The following is a 17,474-nucleotide window of genomic DNA, read 5'->3' on the forward strand; positions in this document are numbered from 1 at the left end:
ATGGACATATAATATTATATTTGTTTCAGAGGTACAGCCTAATGAATGGATAATTGTATAGATTGTGAAATGATCACCACAAAAAGTCTTGTTAATATCTATTACCACATAATTAAACATTTTTTTTCTTATGATGGCAACTTTTAAGATCTACTCTCTTAGCAACTTATAAATATGCAATTTAGTATTATCAACTACAGTCATCATACTGTACACTATATCCCCATGACTTATTTATTTTATAACTGGAAGTTTATTCCTTTTGACCTCCTTTACCCATTTTACTCACCCACCACTCTCTGCCTCTGGCAACCACCAATCTGCTCTCTGTATCTATGAGGTTCTGTTTTTTTGTTTGTTTGTTTTTCAGATTGTTCATATAAGTGAAATCATATAGTATTTGTCTTTCTCTCTCTCACTTTTTTCATTTAGCATAATGCCCTCATGTTGGTCCATCCATGTTGTCCCAATGTCAAGATTTCCTTACTTTTTGTGGTTAATATTCTATAGTGTATGTGTATTTTTTTTTATCCATTCATCCATTGACAAAAACTTAGGTTATTTCCATGTTATAAATAATGCTGCAATGAACATGGGAGTCCATATATCTTTTCAAGTTAATATTTTTGTTTATTTTTAATAAATACCCAGAAGTGAAATTTTTGGATCATATGGAAGCTCTATTTTTAATTTTTTTTTGAGGAACATCCATACTGTTTTCTATAGTAATTTTACCATTTACATTTCCAGCCAGCAGTGCACCAGGGTACCCTTTTCTCTACATCCTTGCCAACACATTATTTCTTGTGTTTTTGTTATAGCCATTCTAACAGGTGTGAGGTGATATCTCATTTGTGGTTTTGATATGCATCTCTGTGGTAATTAGTGATGTTTGGCACCTTTTTATGTACCTGTTGGACCATCTGTGTATCTTCTTTGGAAAAAATGTCTACTTAGGTCTTCTGCTCATTTTTTAAATTGGATGTTTTGTATTTTTACTATTGAGTTGTTTGAGTACTTTATATAGTTTGGAGAGAATACTGGGGTTCTCAACACCCTCATCTCCTACTGACTTGTAAGACAGGGGTTCCACAGTGGAAGAAGTAAATTGAGGAGACCAGAGTCTACCATTCCCATCCAATGCTTGAAGTAATGACTCAGAGGGAGTGTCTATCCAAAAGAACAGGAAGCTCTGAAGCGCTCTAGAAAGAAACTGACTTTATGAAACAGTATGTGGAAATCCCAAGCTAAGGGTTCTCTAGAAAACAGTGGAGGTTTTTATAGTGAGCAAATAAGAGGAAGCTGGTAATTCTTTGAGAGCAACAAGCTAAAACATAGGCCATATTATTTAACAAATAAACCAGCTAAGAAGAGCCCTCCTAGAATTAAAGTTCAAAGACTTGCACAACACGAACTCTACCTGAATTAAATTGAATCAAACTATGCAGCAATTTGCGTCCCCCAAGAATTGTTGGAAACAATAGAGAAATTAGCCAGAAATTAGTGAAGCCTAATAATAGGAGGCAGACAGTTTACTAGAGATATCAAGGAGGGAGACAAAGAGTTCCATGATAAAACCACTGTTATCACAAGGTGACTGTGTTCATGCCCAAGTTGTGCCATCTTAGGACTGACAACAGAGAGGCTTTGATTGTATGGTATGTGAGTTATATCTCAATAAAGTTAATACTTAAAAAGTGACACAAATAAGAGCAAAACCAACACATTTTTCCTCCCCTCAAAAGTCATTTTAGAAGAACATGGGCCTGCAATTCTTTTGTGTTTATGTTTTGTTTTGTTTTTAATTTGCCACAGAGACCACAATATTTGTAAAAATAAAAGTAGATTTTGTAACAATATTGCCAATTTAATCTCCCTCCCAGAGTATTTTGTGGCATAGTTACTTAGACACCTTAAGCATTGGAATAGCAGGAACACCAAATAGGGAGACACAGAGCAGGTTGGAAGGGTGTGATGAGGTTCATTTTTTCATTCTATACCTGACAGAGTCCCAGACCTTCTTTGATGTCTCTTCTATATATATTTAAGATTACTGCATTGGACACCCCAAATTTAGATCAGAAAAGGAGAGAAAGTAGCAAGTATAACCTCTTTCACAAAATGTATTTCTTTGGAAGTCACTGTTACACCTGGTGACACAGAGATATCTCAAATTCAATGTGTCCAAAATTAAGTTCATCATCTCCCTCCCACCTCCACCACTCCTGATCCTTTCCCTAATATTGGGAGGACACAAATCAGAAAACTGGAAGTCATCATAGATGACTCCTTCCCCAATGATTACCAGCCATGCATTCAAAAAGTCATTTATCAGTCTACCTCCCTAAAAACACCACATATCTCTGATCTCTTACTGACCTAGCTCAGGCGCTCATCAATTTTTCCTTGGATGTTCATAGCCCCAAACCATTCTAGCTTATACTCCTACCTCTAGACTTATCCCCATCTGATTTGTCTTTAACAGAGGATCAAATCCAAGTTTTCTAATTTCTTACTATGGCATATAAGGCCCTTTATTATCTGACCCCTATTTATCCTCCAAAGTTCATCCCACAACACTCCATGCTCAGGCTAATCCTACCTAATAATAGACAAATATGCAAATTGACCATACCTCGGACACACCCACAAGCCACGCCCACCATCCAATCAGAGTGAGCATGCAAATTAACCCAAACCAAGATGGCTACAGCCACAGAGAGCAAGGTTTCCTAGGTAACAGAGGAAACCAAGTTTTCTGCCTGCCCTTGCCAGGCCTAAGCCTCCACTCAAGCTACAAAGTTTCAATTATAGAAGGTAAACAAATTCAAACAAATGGCAGCAGAATGGAGCTTGAGAGAGCAGGCCAGGGTTGCCGCCGGCAACAGGGGAAGCAAAGCTTTCTGCACACCCTGGCCGGGCCCACCCGCTTAAGGCAACAAAGTTTCAATTATAACCCCAACACAAATGGCTGCCTGCTGCGGAGGGAGCAGCAGGCTTGGCTCTGCTCCAGGCTACAAAGTTTCAATTGTAGAAGGAAAATAAATTCCAGATACCAGGGCCTCCGCTTGGGTTGCCAGGGGGCGTGGCTGGCCTGCAAACCACCACAAGCCCCTCGCTCAGGCCTCCCCACGCCCCAAGGGAACCCCTACCGGATCCAGGACACCCTTCAGGGAAAACCAGCTGGCCCCCACCCCTGTACCAGGCCTCTATCCTATCTAATAAAAGAGTAATATACAGATTGATCATCACTGCAACACACAGTATAGCTGCCCCCATGTGGTCAAAGATCCTGCCTCCATGTGGACACAAGATGGCCACCACAAGATGGCCAGCAGGAGAGGTCAGTTGGGAGGCACCCAGCCTGCAAGGGAGGGCAGTTGAGAAGAACCAGGCCGGAAAGGGAGGGCAGTTGGAGGTGATCAACCCTGCAGGAGAGGGTAGTTAGGGGTGACCAGGCCGGCAGAGGAGGGAAGTTGGGGGAAAACAGGATGGCATCAGATTGGTTAGGGGGTGATCAGGCTGGCAGGCAGAAGCGGTTAGGGGCAATCAGGCAGGCAAGCAGTTGGGAGCCAGCAGTCCTGGATTGTGAGAGGGATGTCCGACTGCCCACCAGATTGGGCCTAAACGGGCAGTCGGACATTCCTTGAGGGGTCCCATATTGGAGAGGGTACAGGCTGGGCTGAGGGACAACCCCCACTCCGTGCACGAATTTCGTGCACCGGGCCTCTAGTCTCTATATACTTGACTATGCTGTTCCCTCTGTCTGGCTTGAACTTGCCCATATTTTTCAACCCATTAAATCCTGTTTATTCCTTCAGAATCAGCTCAGGAGTTATTTCCTCTGGGAAACATTTCCTGACCCCTGGGCTGCATTCATGTCCCTTTCTCTATTTTCCAACAGTTATTCGTGCATGACCCCATCTCTGCACTGTACTGAAAGTCTTAGCTTACTTGGAGGTTTTCCCTATTAGACTGTGGGCTCCTTAAGGAGATGGATTGTGTCTTATTTTTTCTTATATCTTCAGCCCCTAGCACAGGGCTTTACCCAGAGGGGATGCTGAATATATGTGCTGCAAGAGCAACCCCCAAGTTGTTGCTCAGTCAATGTTTATTTAATTTAAACTCCCTGACCCTAGAGACTTGATGATGCAGTTGGTCCGATGCACCTCCTTTATGCTCCCAGACGGTTCCTCTACCACCAGGATTATCACTCTCTCAATGTCATTTTGTTGTTTACTTACTTGCCTAACTCCTCACTAAATGGTATCAGCTCTTGGACAGAAGAGCTCAGGTCTTGCTAACTGATGAATTTTTAGTGCATAGCTTACCCAGTATGCATGGCAGAAAGTAACGTCTGTGTAGGCCAGCAGATGTAAAAGAAAAGACTGCATTGGGCACACGTAGTTATTCTGTCCCATTGCACCAAACAGATGGAGTGTGGATAAATTGCAAATGTCATCCTAGCAGAAATCCCCCTCCCCAATACAAACACAAGGCCAGAAAATGAAGAATCCCACCAACAATGATTACCAGCTAAGCTAGATTAAAATTGGGCCACTCCCCGGGTGAGGCTGGGTCCCGGGCCCGGGTGAGGCCACGCGCCCCTGGGTCCGGGAGAGGCCGTGTGCCCCTGGATCCGGGTGAGGCCACACACCCCTGGGTCCTGGTGAGGCCACGCGCCTCTGGGTCCGAGTGAAGCCGGATCCTGGGTCCAGGTGAGGCCGTGTGCCCCTGGATCTGGGTGAGGCCACACGCCCCTGGGTCTGGGTGAAGCTGGATCCCGGGTCTGGGTGAGACCATGTGCCCCTGAATTCGGGTTAGGCTGGGTCCCAGGTCCGGGTGAGGCCTCGCGCACCTAGGTCCGGGTGAGGCCACGTGCCCCTGGGTCTGGGAGAGGCCACGCGCCCGTGGGTCCGGGGGAGGCCAAGCGCCCCTGGGTCTGGGTGAAGGTAGATCCCGGGTCCGGGTGAGGCCGTGTGCCCCTGGATCTGGGTGAGGCTGGGGCGCGGGTCCGGGTGAGGCCATGTGCCCCTGGACCCGGGTGAGGCTGGGTCCTGGGTCTGGGTGAGGCCACGCGCCCCCTGGGTGCGGGTGAGGCCACATGCCCCTGAATCTGGGTGAAGCCGTGCCCCTGGGTCCGGCTGAGACCAAACCAGAGGGAGTCGGACCTGCATTACCACCATTTGTCCACTATCCAGAGCTGAGGGGTCAGTGCCGACATGTACACATAAGGAACTGGTGGACATTGATATTGGGTCTCAAAAGAACTGTTGGTCCAGAAAGAAACTCACTACAGACTGATTCATTTGCCTGTCAGCATAACTATTATTGCTCGTCTCACATTCAGTTCTTATAAGTATATCTCTAGTGACACATGATCTCGCTCATCTAGGGGAAATGATGAACAACATAGACTGATGAACAAGAACAGAACCAGAAACAAGGAGGCATCGACCGGACTATTGATGGGGGGTGGGGGGAGGGGGGAGAGATCAACCAAAGGACTTGTGTGCATGCATATGAGCCTAACCAATGGTTAAGTTCAACAGGAGGTTGGGGCATCCGTGGGGAGGGGTGTGGGATGGGAATGGGGAGATGAGGACAAATATGTGACACCTTAATCAATAAAGAAATTTTAAAAAAAATTGGGGCACTCAACTTTCAGTATTGTCCAGTTGTTTCCACAGAAAGTTTTTGGAAGGGATTTTCTTCTTTGGCAATTACTAAAAAGTTAGAGGCAAAGATAGAATCTAGAGAGAGAATGTAAAGCTGTTCCAGAGGGCTGTGCTGAGAATTTGACTGGTCATTGCAGTATGGGCAGCAATTGTAACCACACTTAATTTTAAAAAAATGGGCTTTTAAAGGAGCAAATATGTGGTTAAGTAGCAATTAATCCACAGGATCATGAAAGAGTGCCAGGGTTCAGTGTTGGTAAGGTATAAAATGCCTCCTCTCCCATACTCACTCTTTCATGTACCCTGCTCTCCTTTATCAAAGCCACAATTTTAGCACATGATCAAAAACAAAATTATAGGTGTCTGTTAAAACTATGAGAAAAAATTGACCATTTTTCAGTGCTGTTAATGTGAAAACAAAGACATACTAGTACTGAATATTTGCCAGTGCTGATGTTATATTTGTCAGCCCACACAAAGGCACAAAGGCAAGCAATCTTTGTCATTCCTCTCAAATGAGCCAGTGACAAAGGAAAATATTATTTACTTCAGGAGGCCCATGCCACTTTCACTTTGAACCAAAGATGCTGGTCCAATGGTCCAGTGTAGATCATTACTGAAAAAAAGCTTTGTCAGAGAGAAAACTGCTGTGTGGTTTGGACTCTGGGATGTCCGAGTTTGTTTGGTATCCAATCTATCTCATCCACCCCCTAGATGTTCTATCTCTGATATTAATTTCTAAAGTGAAGGTTAAATAAAACTATTTTTTGTTTGGAAAATTTCTTGAGATTTCCTATCATGACCACAGACACTGTAAAGTGGGATTGAGCCTTAAATCTGGGCTTTGTTCCCCTAGAAGGGAAGTGCACTGACATTTGTTGAGTTTCCACTGTGAATAAAGCTGAGCTGTACACTTTACATGTGTCCTTTCTTTAACCCTTGAAGTCACCCAATGAAGTTTATATTGACATCCCCATTTTCCACACAAGGTGAGCAAGGCTCAAGAAGAGTAAAAACTTACCCAAGGTCACAAGGTCATCATTGATAGAACAAGTATACAAAGCCAGCTCTGGCTCACTCTAAAATGCATGTCCTTGCTTACTACTCCACCACACTGGTTCCCTGGTTATTGCATACTTGAGAGAACCACATGTAGTCAATATTCAGGAAGTTTATCAATTCAGACCTCAATTATTTTAAGACAGCTTTTACATTTGCAATGCAGTTGTGACTGTTAATTCCCCACTAATCAGAAGAGTGGTATGTTGTACTACTTTAATCATCACAGTGCTTGAAATAAATACTACATAACTTCAACACCTCCTCTCAAATCTCAAAACAGAGAGATGATGATACACTAATGAAGGCTCATTTAGCCTGTTACCAAATTTGTTGAATCATAAGTCAAACACTGATTTGAAGGGACTTATTAGGTAAACACAGTTAAAATACATATCTTTCCTGAAAGGTTGTTGATGGTGGATGTTCAAAAGGCTGTGCACAGGTGCTATTAACTTTGAATTTATCATCTGTAGAGTTTGTACTTCCAAATAACTTTTTTTGGGGGGGTTACTAATTGGGAAGTGTTCCAGAATGCATATAAGGATGGGAGAAATATTCCAAACCCATACCTGTTCAGATAAGTGGAGATATCATTAGCAACAAGAAGTAAGTGATCATGGCTTCTCTCGTTTTTCATAAATTACACTAAATAACCATAATGCTGCAATTTAGTGGTCCAAAGTTCATTCTATTCAGCAGAACATCGATACTTAACTGTTTAAAGAAAAGGGACCCGCTGAGAAAATAGTGGTCTAATCAGATGCCATAAAATTGAGCTGATGAGATGAGTCCCATTTCTTTTTTTATATGGGGATTCTAATGAAGCAACGCTCAGAGGGGATATATAACTTTGGGCTCCCTATTTCATTATTCAGATCAGCTGCACCAAGTTTCAAATGAAGCTAAGGAATCTAATCCCACTGGCTATTTGTAGACATGCTGGGTTTTGCAGGTGACTTATTAAATCCCAAATTCCTAGCTTCCAAATTGTCTTGGCTCCTATAAGGATTATGATCAAGCTTTAGGAAATAAAGCAAATTAAAAGGAACAGTAATCAAATTAGAAGTAACAAAAGATGGTGCCTCAAAAAGTAATTCATCAGATGCTAAAAGTGGAAGACAAGGGCTTAGTTCGTGAACAGCTCTCACAATAAGGTAAACACCTTCGAGGGTCAGGTAGACAAACACGAGCAGGTTTAAGAGGGAAGTTTCCATGACATATCTAGCACACCTTACTCTCTGGAAAGAGCCTGAGAAGGGAGGGAGAAGACAGGGTGACTATCTACCTAGCATCTGCCAGTCAGGCTCCTGGGCTGGAGAAATCATCCACCTGTCAATATATATCTCCTCCCAGGGAGGCGTAAACAGCCCAACTGATAGTACTTAAATTTATTCTATTAATACTCTCCTATTGGAATATAATTTCTCATGAGGATGATATTTAAAGCAATTCCAATATGCTAAATAGAAAATGGATATATTTCCTTTTGATAGCATTGAATAGATCAATGATATATTTTTAATGCTTCTCCCTTCAGCACTGGAAGACAGACAATGAAATCAGTCAACAGCTCCTGGGGAGCAGGGTGCCTTCCTGCTGTAGTTCTTGGCTGCTTCCTCCGCATCACTCTGCCCCCCCCACACTGGGTTGTGTCCTACTACCTTACAGGAAAAATTGAGGCCCTGGAGAGAAAGGAGCTCAAGCTGTTATTAAGATTAAATGAAGCAATGCATGCAAGACCCTTAGCAAAGTGCTTGGCATATAATAAGCACTCAATAAATGAGAGCTAATATTATTATTACTACTATTACTATCACCATCATTGTCACAGGGGGAGGTATAGCATATTTTGTTTTTTAATATATATTTTTATTGATTTCAGAGAGGAAGGGAGAGGGAGAGAGAGATAGAAACACCAATGATGAGAGAGAATCATTGATTGGTTGCCTTCTACACTACTCCTACTGGGGATTAAGCCCACAACCTGGGCATGTGTCCTTGATTGGAATAGAACCTGGGACCCTTCAGTCCACAGGCTGATGCTCTATCCACTGACCCAAACCGGCTAGGGCTATTGTCGTTTACTTTTTATTTGTATATTTGGAATTTCTTGTATATTTTGGAGATTAACCCTGTATTAGATATATGGTTTAGAAATATTTTCCCCATTCCATAGGTTGCCTATTTTCCTTGTTTTTTGTTTGTTTGTTTTTGCTGTACAAAACATTTTAGTTTGATGCAATCCCACTTGTTTATTTTTTATTTTGTTGCCTGTGCCTTTGTTGTCATATCCATGAAATCATTAGAAAAACCAATGTCACGAAGATTTTCCCCTATATTTTCTTCAAGGAGTTTTACAGTTTCCGGTCTTAAATTTAAGTCTTTAATCCATTATTCTTTCCCCATTGTTAATTTTTAGCACCTTTACCAAAACGTAGTTGATGGTATATGCATGGAATTATTTCTGGGCTTTCTATTCTTTTCCATTGATCTGTCTGTCTTTATGTCAGTACCATACTGTTTTCATTACTGGGATTTTGTAATATATTTTGAAGTAAGCAACTTTGGTGTTCTTTCTCAAGATTGATATGAGTGTTTATGGTCTTTTCTGGTTCTGTATGAATTTTATCATTGTTTTTCCTATTTCTGCAAAAAATAACTTTGATATTTTGATAGTGATTACATTAAAACTATAGATCACTTTGGTAGTATGGACATTTTAACAATATTAATTCTTCCAACCAAGGAGCACAGGATGCTTTCTACTTGATGTGTCTTAATTTCTTTCATAAATGTATTATAGTTATATATACAACATTTTTACCACCTTAGTTAAGTTTATCCCTAAGTATTTTATTCTTTTTGGTGCTATTGTAAAGGGGATAATTTTCCTAATTTTTTTTCAGATAGCTCATTGTTAGTGTATAGAAATGCAACTGATTTTTTAATGTTGATTTTATATTCAGCAACTTTACTGAACTTGTTTATTTGTTCTACCAACTTTCATGACGTTTTTAGGATTTTCTATATGTAAGATCACGTCATCTGCAAAGGCAGACAATTTAACTTTTTCCTCTTTTATTTGTATGCCTTTTATTTCTCTTTCTTGCCTAATCGCTCTGGCTAAGACTTCCAGTACTACCTACAATAGGAGTGGCAAAGAGTGAGGATTCTTGCCTTACTCCTGATTTTAGAAGTAAAGTTTTCAATTTTTCACAATTGAGTAGAATATTAGCTGTGGGCTTGTCACATATAGTATTTATTATGTTGAGGTACATTCCTTCTACACCTAGTTTGTTGAGAGTTTTTATCATGAAAGGGTATTGAATTTTGTCAATTGCTTTGTCTGCATCTATTGAGGTGATCATGTGATTTTCATCCTTTATTCTATTAATGTGGTGTATCACATTAACTGATTTTCATGTGTTGAAACATCCTTGCAGCCCATGAACAAATCTCACTTGGTCATGGTTTATATAACTCTTTTAATATGCTGTTAGATTTGGTTTGCTGCTATTTTATTGAGGATTATTTTTAATAACTGGTTTTGCTTTATTCTGCAGTTAACATATGACAGCCCCAAACCCAACACTTAGATTTTTCTCCTCTGAATTTTTTGTTTTTTCAGATCTATGTCAACAGAGCCCACTTTCCCCAGTAGCATATGCAGTCTGATCCTCATGCGGTGGGGACACACAGAGCCTCAAAGACCCTGGCTCTCTAGCACTGGAACCTAGGTCTGCCTCTTGGATTGCACCCATGTCTGTCTGTGCTGGGCCTCTGTCCTGGTCCCAAGACCCTGAGGTGTCCTTAGGCCAGGAATATCAAACATGTTCCATGTATGTGTCAATTCTCAATAAACATTGGGGAACTGCCTGGAGCCCAGGGGTGACACTAGTGAGGCAGGCAGTGTCTAGGTTCCATTACAAAGAATGTGGTGCTTATCTGGCAATGTCTGCCATAGCAACACCCACTTGACATGTGTGGAATGAGGATATTGGAAGAACAGACTTCATGCCAATCACCAGTTCAGCTCAGAAAGGGGCAAGGCATTCATTCCATCCTTGCCTTGGGTGGTTATTCTTCCTGGCCAGGTGGCAGTCTGAAGGCCACAAAGCTGCAAGTGGCTTCCGCAGGCCCTAGATGGAACAGCATAAGCCCAAGCTAGAGGGAGCTTCGAAAGGCAGCCTATGCAGGGCCCCAAGGTGATCTGCACATGGCAGCTCCTCCTCTGGAGGCAGTTTCATCCAGGAAAGATAGCTGGATGGCTGTCAAAATGAGTTAGACACCCATGCAACTTGGGTGTAAAAACACTTCCATGGCATTTACATAGAAATAACCTTAATCTCTAGATAAACTCTCAATAGTTTGTAGTCTAAACTAAAAAAAGGTAATCTTTAATATGCTACTGAGAAGCTAAAATAGAGTAAAATGATAGTCTTACTTTAATCAAGTTCCAGAATGAGGGCACACTGCTTTGAAAAGCACTGTCTCAGCAGAAAACTCAAGGGTGTGTGTAAAAGAATGTTTCTAGAAAATACCAAAGGTATCAAACATAACCCAAATCTGGCTTCTCATTTCCCCTTGGTGCCACTCCATACCCCAGGTGGGGAGGCTACTTTGTTCAGCTGACTGCGAATGTCATAGTGTTTCATGAGTGTGTCCAGTCATCTATTGAAGTTGTCCACTCTTTGCTTGTGGGTTTTAGAGCCTTTCTTCAGGATCCTTTCCATTTACTGCTTCTCCTGCATCTTCTCAAAGGCCTCCTGGGCCGGAGTCTGCTTGTCCAGGCCACGTCTCTTCTTCTCATTCTCTTTGCTCATTCCCATGGCTTCCAGGAGTTTTGGCTTGTCTTTGACCTTCTTTTTCTTCTTCTGCTTTATCATGTAATCTCTGTGATGCCTTTCAGCTTCAAGAGCCCCTTTAGGACCTGTTTGCAGGCCACCATAGTACCTGTAAGCTCTTGTTGAGGATTTTTGTGTCTGTATTTATCAGTTTTATTTTGTTGTAATGTTTGTCTGGTTTTGACATCAGGGTAATGTTGACCTCATAAAGTGAGTATGAAAGTGTTCCTTCCTCTTCAATTTTTTGGAAGAGTTTGAGAAGGACTGGCATTAATTATTCTTTAAATTTATTTTAAAAATACATTAATAACTTGATGTGATTATAACTAGTTTCCCATTTGTAATATAGAGTATTGTATTCATGGTGGTTGCAGCGTTGTGGGGGGAGAGAGTGGTCCTAATATGAGGTGACAGGAGATTTGACTTTGGGTGATGGACACATGGTGCTATATACAGATTTTGTAACTTAGAAATCCTCACATGAAACATATATGTTCATGTTGACCAATGTCACCTCAATAAAATTTAATTTTAAAAAGTAGTATTCTCATAAGGGGTCCAGAGGGGCTAGCAGACTGCCAAATGAAGCCAGGAATAAAAAGGTTTTGAAGCTCTATGCTGCATTAATTCACTGAGTACTCACAACCACCTTCAATGATGGGTACTACTACCAGCCCCTGACCACCCAGTCTTTACACAGGTGTACAATGGGGAAACAGAAGTCACACAGCCAGTAGTGGGGTTGAAATTTGAACTCAGACTATCTGAGTCTAAAGTCCATGCTCTTCTTAGTAAATATCCTACCTTTATTTTAAGTGTCATTATCCACATATTATAGTTGAGGAAACTGGTTCGTTTTTTTATAAAGGAGGAAGCTGAGGGTTGTTGTGAGTAGTAAAATGAGCATTTCTTGAGCACCTACTGTGACAGACTCTCTCTCTCTCTCTCTATATATATATATCTCATTTTATCCTCTTAATAACTCTCAGACCCAGGGAGGGTAAAGCAGTAAAGCAACTTGCTCAGGATCACACTGCTTTGAAGTCATGGAACCCTTGTCTGCTAACTTTCAGAGTTTCTCTCTCTATTTTCCTCCCTATTTCTCTTTTACATTGTGCTACATAATTAGTATGTAAATTATCTCCTGCAATCCTGAGGTCTTATTTCATTCATAGGTTTTTCAGTAAGGGAAAAATATTGTAAGGAAATATTCATGCCCTCTTTCCTACTAAAACCAATAAATTTGTCATCAAAACAGGTGGACTAAATTAGTGTAGATTTGCACGATGAATTGTTAAGAAAAATTCTCAAGTGAGGTATAAGAATGTCACAAAATCACATGTAAGAATGAAATTTTAAAATAAAGTAATAGATTTATATTATTATGATGAATGTTTCAGAGTGAAAACAAAACACTGGCAAAGGATATTTTCAAGCAAGGCAATTCACATCAACATAAAGAAACTTTTAAAAAAGGAATTGCAATACATTATATTGCAAACCTGTTTCAAAGATTTCATATAAAATGGTTTAAACAATAATGACTTAACATCAGAAAGTATACTCTTGCTCAATTACTTGAATGTGGTTTTTTTTTTTTCAGTAAACTTCAAATCAAAACAAAGTTTTAAGTATTTTGTATCAGTTTCAATTTACAAAGACAGGGAAACAGGTATGGATAGGAAATTCTTTTTCTGGGTAAGAACCCCTTTGCTTAAATTTGAACTGTTTATACTTACAAATCACAGTGCCGTTCAGACATTGTTTAAGCTTTTCCTTAGCAATAATGCTCAAGTGGGTTCTAAGAGAATGCAAAAACCCCACTCCCAGAAAGCCTTTTCTATTAGCCTTCTGCCTCTTCTTGTTAGGAGACCTTGGTTTCCCAAGGCTTTCAGTGGTCACAAACCATGTTTCTAATGCAACTTAAAGATTCATCTTCACGGACACTTAATGATGCCTAGTGTGTCATTATGACAAAAACAAACAAAACCTTGTGTCTTCAGAAAGGAAATCTGGGGCCTCATGGTCATGAAATGAACACAGAGGACTGAAATGAAATAGCCTGTATTTGAAGAAGCCCTCCAGGGTTCTATGGGATGTAGGGAAAGAAGCCCTGGATTTGCATTTGACAGATTTTAGTTATGGCTCTGTAACATTCAGCCCCTCTGAATCTCAGCTAATTTGTTTGCTTAATGGCATTGGAATCCATCAGCGGCAGATCCAGCCATTTATTTATTCAATACCATGTACCAGGTCCTGTGTTAAGTATTGGGTGGTTGTGGTAAACAACGCATGTGAGCCATGTATGTGAGAAGATAACTTACTGGTGTTTTGTGAGGTATCATCATCATTATATTTCATCATCTCAGTGTCTCTGAAGCTTCCCTCTTCAGTCTCCTCAGTTTGTCTTATTTCTATTTTGAACAATGTTTTTTGATGTCTCTAAGTATATAAATAATTTGTGACCCTATTCAGTGATCTGAAAAACACAAAAAGGTACAAAGAGGAAAAATAAAACACTCATAATAACGTTCAAAAGAGACAATGCCACACGGTCAAAAATACTCATTAGACAATTGCCTAAGCAGGAACAGAAGCCCATCTGGTTGAACCACACATCTATGCATGTGTTCTTCCCATGTCCATTCAATTTCTGCCCCTTCCAGTGTCAGAAACTGTAGGTAGGTTCTGGGTTTGTGAGGAGCATAGCATGGTATTGCATGGCATGGTGTAGAACCAAAGTCATCTGCATCCACTGACCCGCAGCTGCTCCCCAGAAAAGAAGCAAAGAACACTTTGTTGGCTGCCCCCGCAGCATGCCCGCTACCCACAGACTGGGGAACCCAATGGATTCGAGGGCTCATTTAATCTGGAGGGCCCTTACTCAAACACGGAGATTCCTCCATTTCTAAGAGAAGTGCCTAATCTGTGGCTGGCGGCCCTTACAGACCCTTGCACCCCTCCTCCCTTCCCCTCCCATCCCCCACTTGTATCCCTCCCCTAGGCAGCCTTTGGCTCACTCGCTTGTTGGTTTGGGATTGGATCAATGCAGTGGAGTGCTCTTTGCTAGGCCTTCTACCCTGTGATCGCCCAGCCTGGGGTTTTAGGGGCCGAGCATATCAATTCAAACCCACTGAACTGTATTTCCCCAGCCCCAGTCCGCCCCTGGCCTTTGTGCCGCACCCGCCCCGCCCCCTTTGCTCACTCTCCCTTCATGCTTTGTTTGGCAAACACAAAACTCCCGGCCCAGCAGCGGGTCCTTTTCAAGCTTAACAGCCAGCACTCGAAAACGCTGGGAGGCGTGGGTAGCTAGTAACACCTCCAGGGATGGAGTGAGTGGATGCCCAGCTGCCTGAGCCCCCATAGAGCGCGCCTCCACCCCACCCAGCACCAACCCGCGAGATAGCAGGGCCAGAGTTGGGGCTTCCCCATCACACCACCCAGATGCCTCAGAATCACTTCTTCCAGGCGCACGGGTTCCCTTTGAAAAGCTGGGGCGTTTGGGGGCGCCTTCACCTCCCTTTTGTGTTTTAAATGGCCCAGAAGTTCTCAGGCCCAGAGTTTAGAGGCCTGAGAACTGCTTTGGATGATACCCCAGACCTCTAACCTCAGTAGCCTGCACAATGGCCACTAATGACTGCAAAAGTGTGGCTCAAAATAAATAAATAAATAAATAAATAAATAAATAAATAAATACATGCAGCAACATAGGCAGCAACAGCAGCTACCATTTATTGACTACTTACAATGTGCCAGGTATCATGCTAAGTGTGTTACAAGCATGGTAACATTTACTTAATTTACAACAACCTGGTACTATGGAGATTAGGGCCTCTTTTTTTGACAAGGAAGCTAAGGATCAGAGACTAAGAAGCTTGCTCCTAAACCCTAAGGTATAAGTCCTCAGTTCCCATTACTTAAATAGTGGAATCTGTTATCTTTTAGTTCTTTCAAGAAATTATTATTTTCCATTCCTAAACATGCCATGCACTGTTGTGCTTTTGCCAGTTGTCTTCATAAGCGGAGTTGAAGAAACTTTTTAGGTGTTGTCATATAATAATTATGATTAGAGTAGACACACTTTGTTGAAGATTTATGCTACTTAACCAAGTTATTAAATACATCTTTTCATTGGCTCCTCACAACCATCTTCTCTTGTGGGTTCTTCTATTGTATCCATTTTACAGCAGGGGAAACTGAGTAACTGAAGTCACTTGTCCAATGTCACACAGCCAGTGAGGACTTGGTAGAGCCAAGGATTTTTGAAGCTAATGCTTATTCTCCAAAACATTCATTAAGTGATATTGCCTTCTATTATTACTAATTATGTTTTAATTATACATTTCTTCAAAGGATGGCCTTTCATTTTCCAAAAATTGCCTTTCATGTTAATGAGCAGTCACTTGCTTCATGTTATTTAAACACCCTTTGAGAAGATTAAAAATGGCAGCACAGTAGGTAGATGCTGCACGGACATGCTCCCATGAACAAGCAGGAATTTCAACTGAAATATGGAAAAGCTTCCTGAAAAATCAACAGAAACTCACAGGAGAGAACCCTGATACACAAGGACCGAAGGTGGAGACCACATAGAGACTGGTAAGAGGGGTGGTGAAGTGAAAGGGCTGGCCAGGTGTCCACAGGCAGGAACTGAGACCCAGGGAGATATCTCAGTTGTGGGGGGCTGCCACTGAGAACTCTGGGATCTAATCCTCAAGCAGGGCTCCCCAGCAGAGAGCACCAAACTGAGGAGGGTACCCACATAACATCTAGCTGTGAAAAGCAGCAGGGTGATGTCTGCCAGGGAGTGGCAGCTAAAAGTTCGGGCACCCTCTTGAAGAGCCAACACAAAATATTCCCAGTGGAGCCACCCATCTTGTGCTCTGGCAGAGGGAGGATGAAGTGGAATGGAGCTGTGAGAGTAGAAGCCAGGACTTGGGACTCAGGGGAGACAGCTCAGAAGGCAGACACCCCAAGTTTCCTGGGCTGAGTCATTCCCTCATGCAGCAGTGGACATCTTTCCTACATACACATTTGCCTTGCCTAGGTGGAAGAAAATTGACACACTCTATTGGAAAACACTTTGTCCTGAAGCCACTTAAGAGATTAAAAGTAACAATTAGCCTCCAGGGAAAAGCAACTGCCCCACTCTGTTGAATAGAACCTCACCACGCCTGAGGACAATTGCCTGGGGCTATTCAAGTCACAATCCTTTTAGTCTGTAGACAGAGGCAGTCTCTGGAGGCTTTGAGTCTTTGCCTGATCCAATTAGTCAGACACAGCCTTTAACACTGTCCTGCACTAGAGATTGAGAGGTGTAGAGGATCTATCTAAAACATAGTCACAAACCCAAACAGACAACCAAAGTGAGGAGACAAAGAAACAACCCTCAAATGAAAGAAACCGAGAATTCTCCAGAAGAAGAGATAAATGAAGCAGAGATAAGAAATTTATCTGAAACAGAGTTCAGAGTAATGATGGTAAAAATGCTAAACAGTATAAAAAAGATATAGTAACTATAAAAAAAGAACATTCTGAGATAAAAAATGACATAACACAAATAAAAAACACATTGAAAGGAATACAGAGCAGATTAGGGGAAACTGAGGATCAAATCAATAAATTAGAAGACAGAGTTGAAAATATCACTCAATCAGGAAACCAAAAAAAAAAAAAAAAAGCAATTAAAAAACAGTAGGACAGCTTAAGGGAGCTGTGGGACAATGTGAAACATAACAATATTAAAATAGTAGGTGTGCCAGAAAAGGAAAAAAGGGAGAAAGGAATAGATAAGATGTTTGAAGAAATAATGCTAGAAAACTTCCCTAACCTTGTAAAGGAAAAAGTCACTCAAGTTGGGGAGGCTCAGAGAACCCTAAACAAGAAGAAC

General features: G+C 41.6%; 2 pseudogenes; both read right to left on the reverse strand.

Annotated features, from left to right (window-relative positions):
• Positions 1-11,314: 11,314 nt before the first annotated feature.
• LOC114227658 (protein FAM32A-like) lies at positions 11,315-11,688 on the reverse strand (annotated as a pseudogene).
• A 2,363-nt stretch (positions 11,689-14,051) lies between these two features.
• LOC103304724 (glycoprotein endo-alpha-1,2-mannosidase-like protein) overlaps positions 14,052-17,474 on the reverse strand; it is a 57,159-nt pseudogene continuing 53,736 nt past the window's right edge.

Source organism: Eptesicus fuscus, chromosome 1 (genome assembly GCF_027574615.1).
Source record: "Eptesicus fuscus isolate TK198812 chromosome 1, DD_ASM_mEF_20220401, whole genome shotgun sequence".
Classification (NCBI taxonomy): domain Eukaryota; kingdom Metazoa; phylum Chordata; class Mammalia; order Chiroptera; family Vespertilionidae; genus Eptesicus; species Eptesicus fuscus.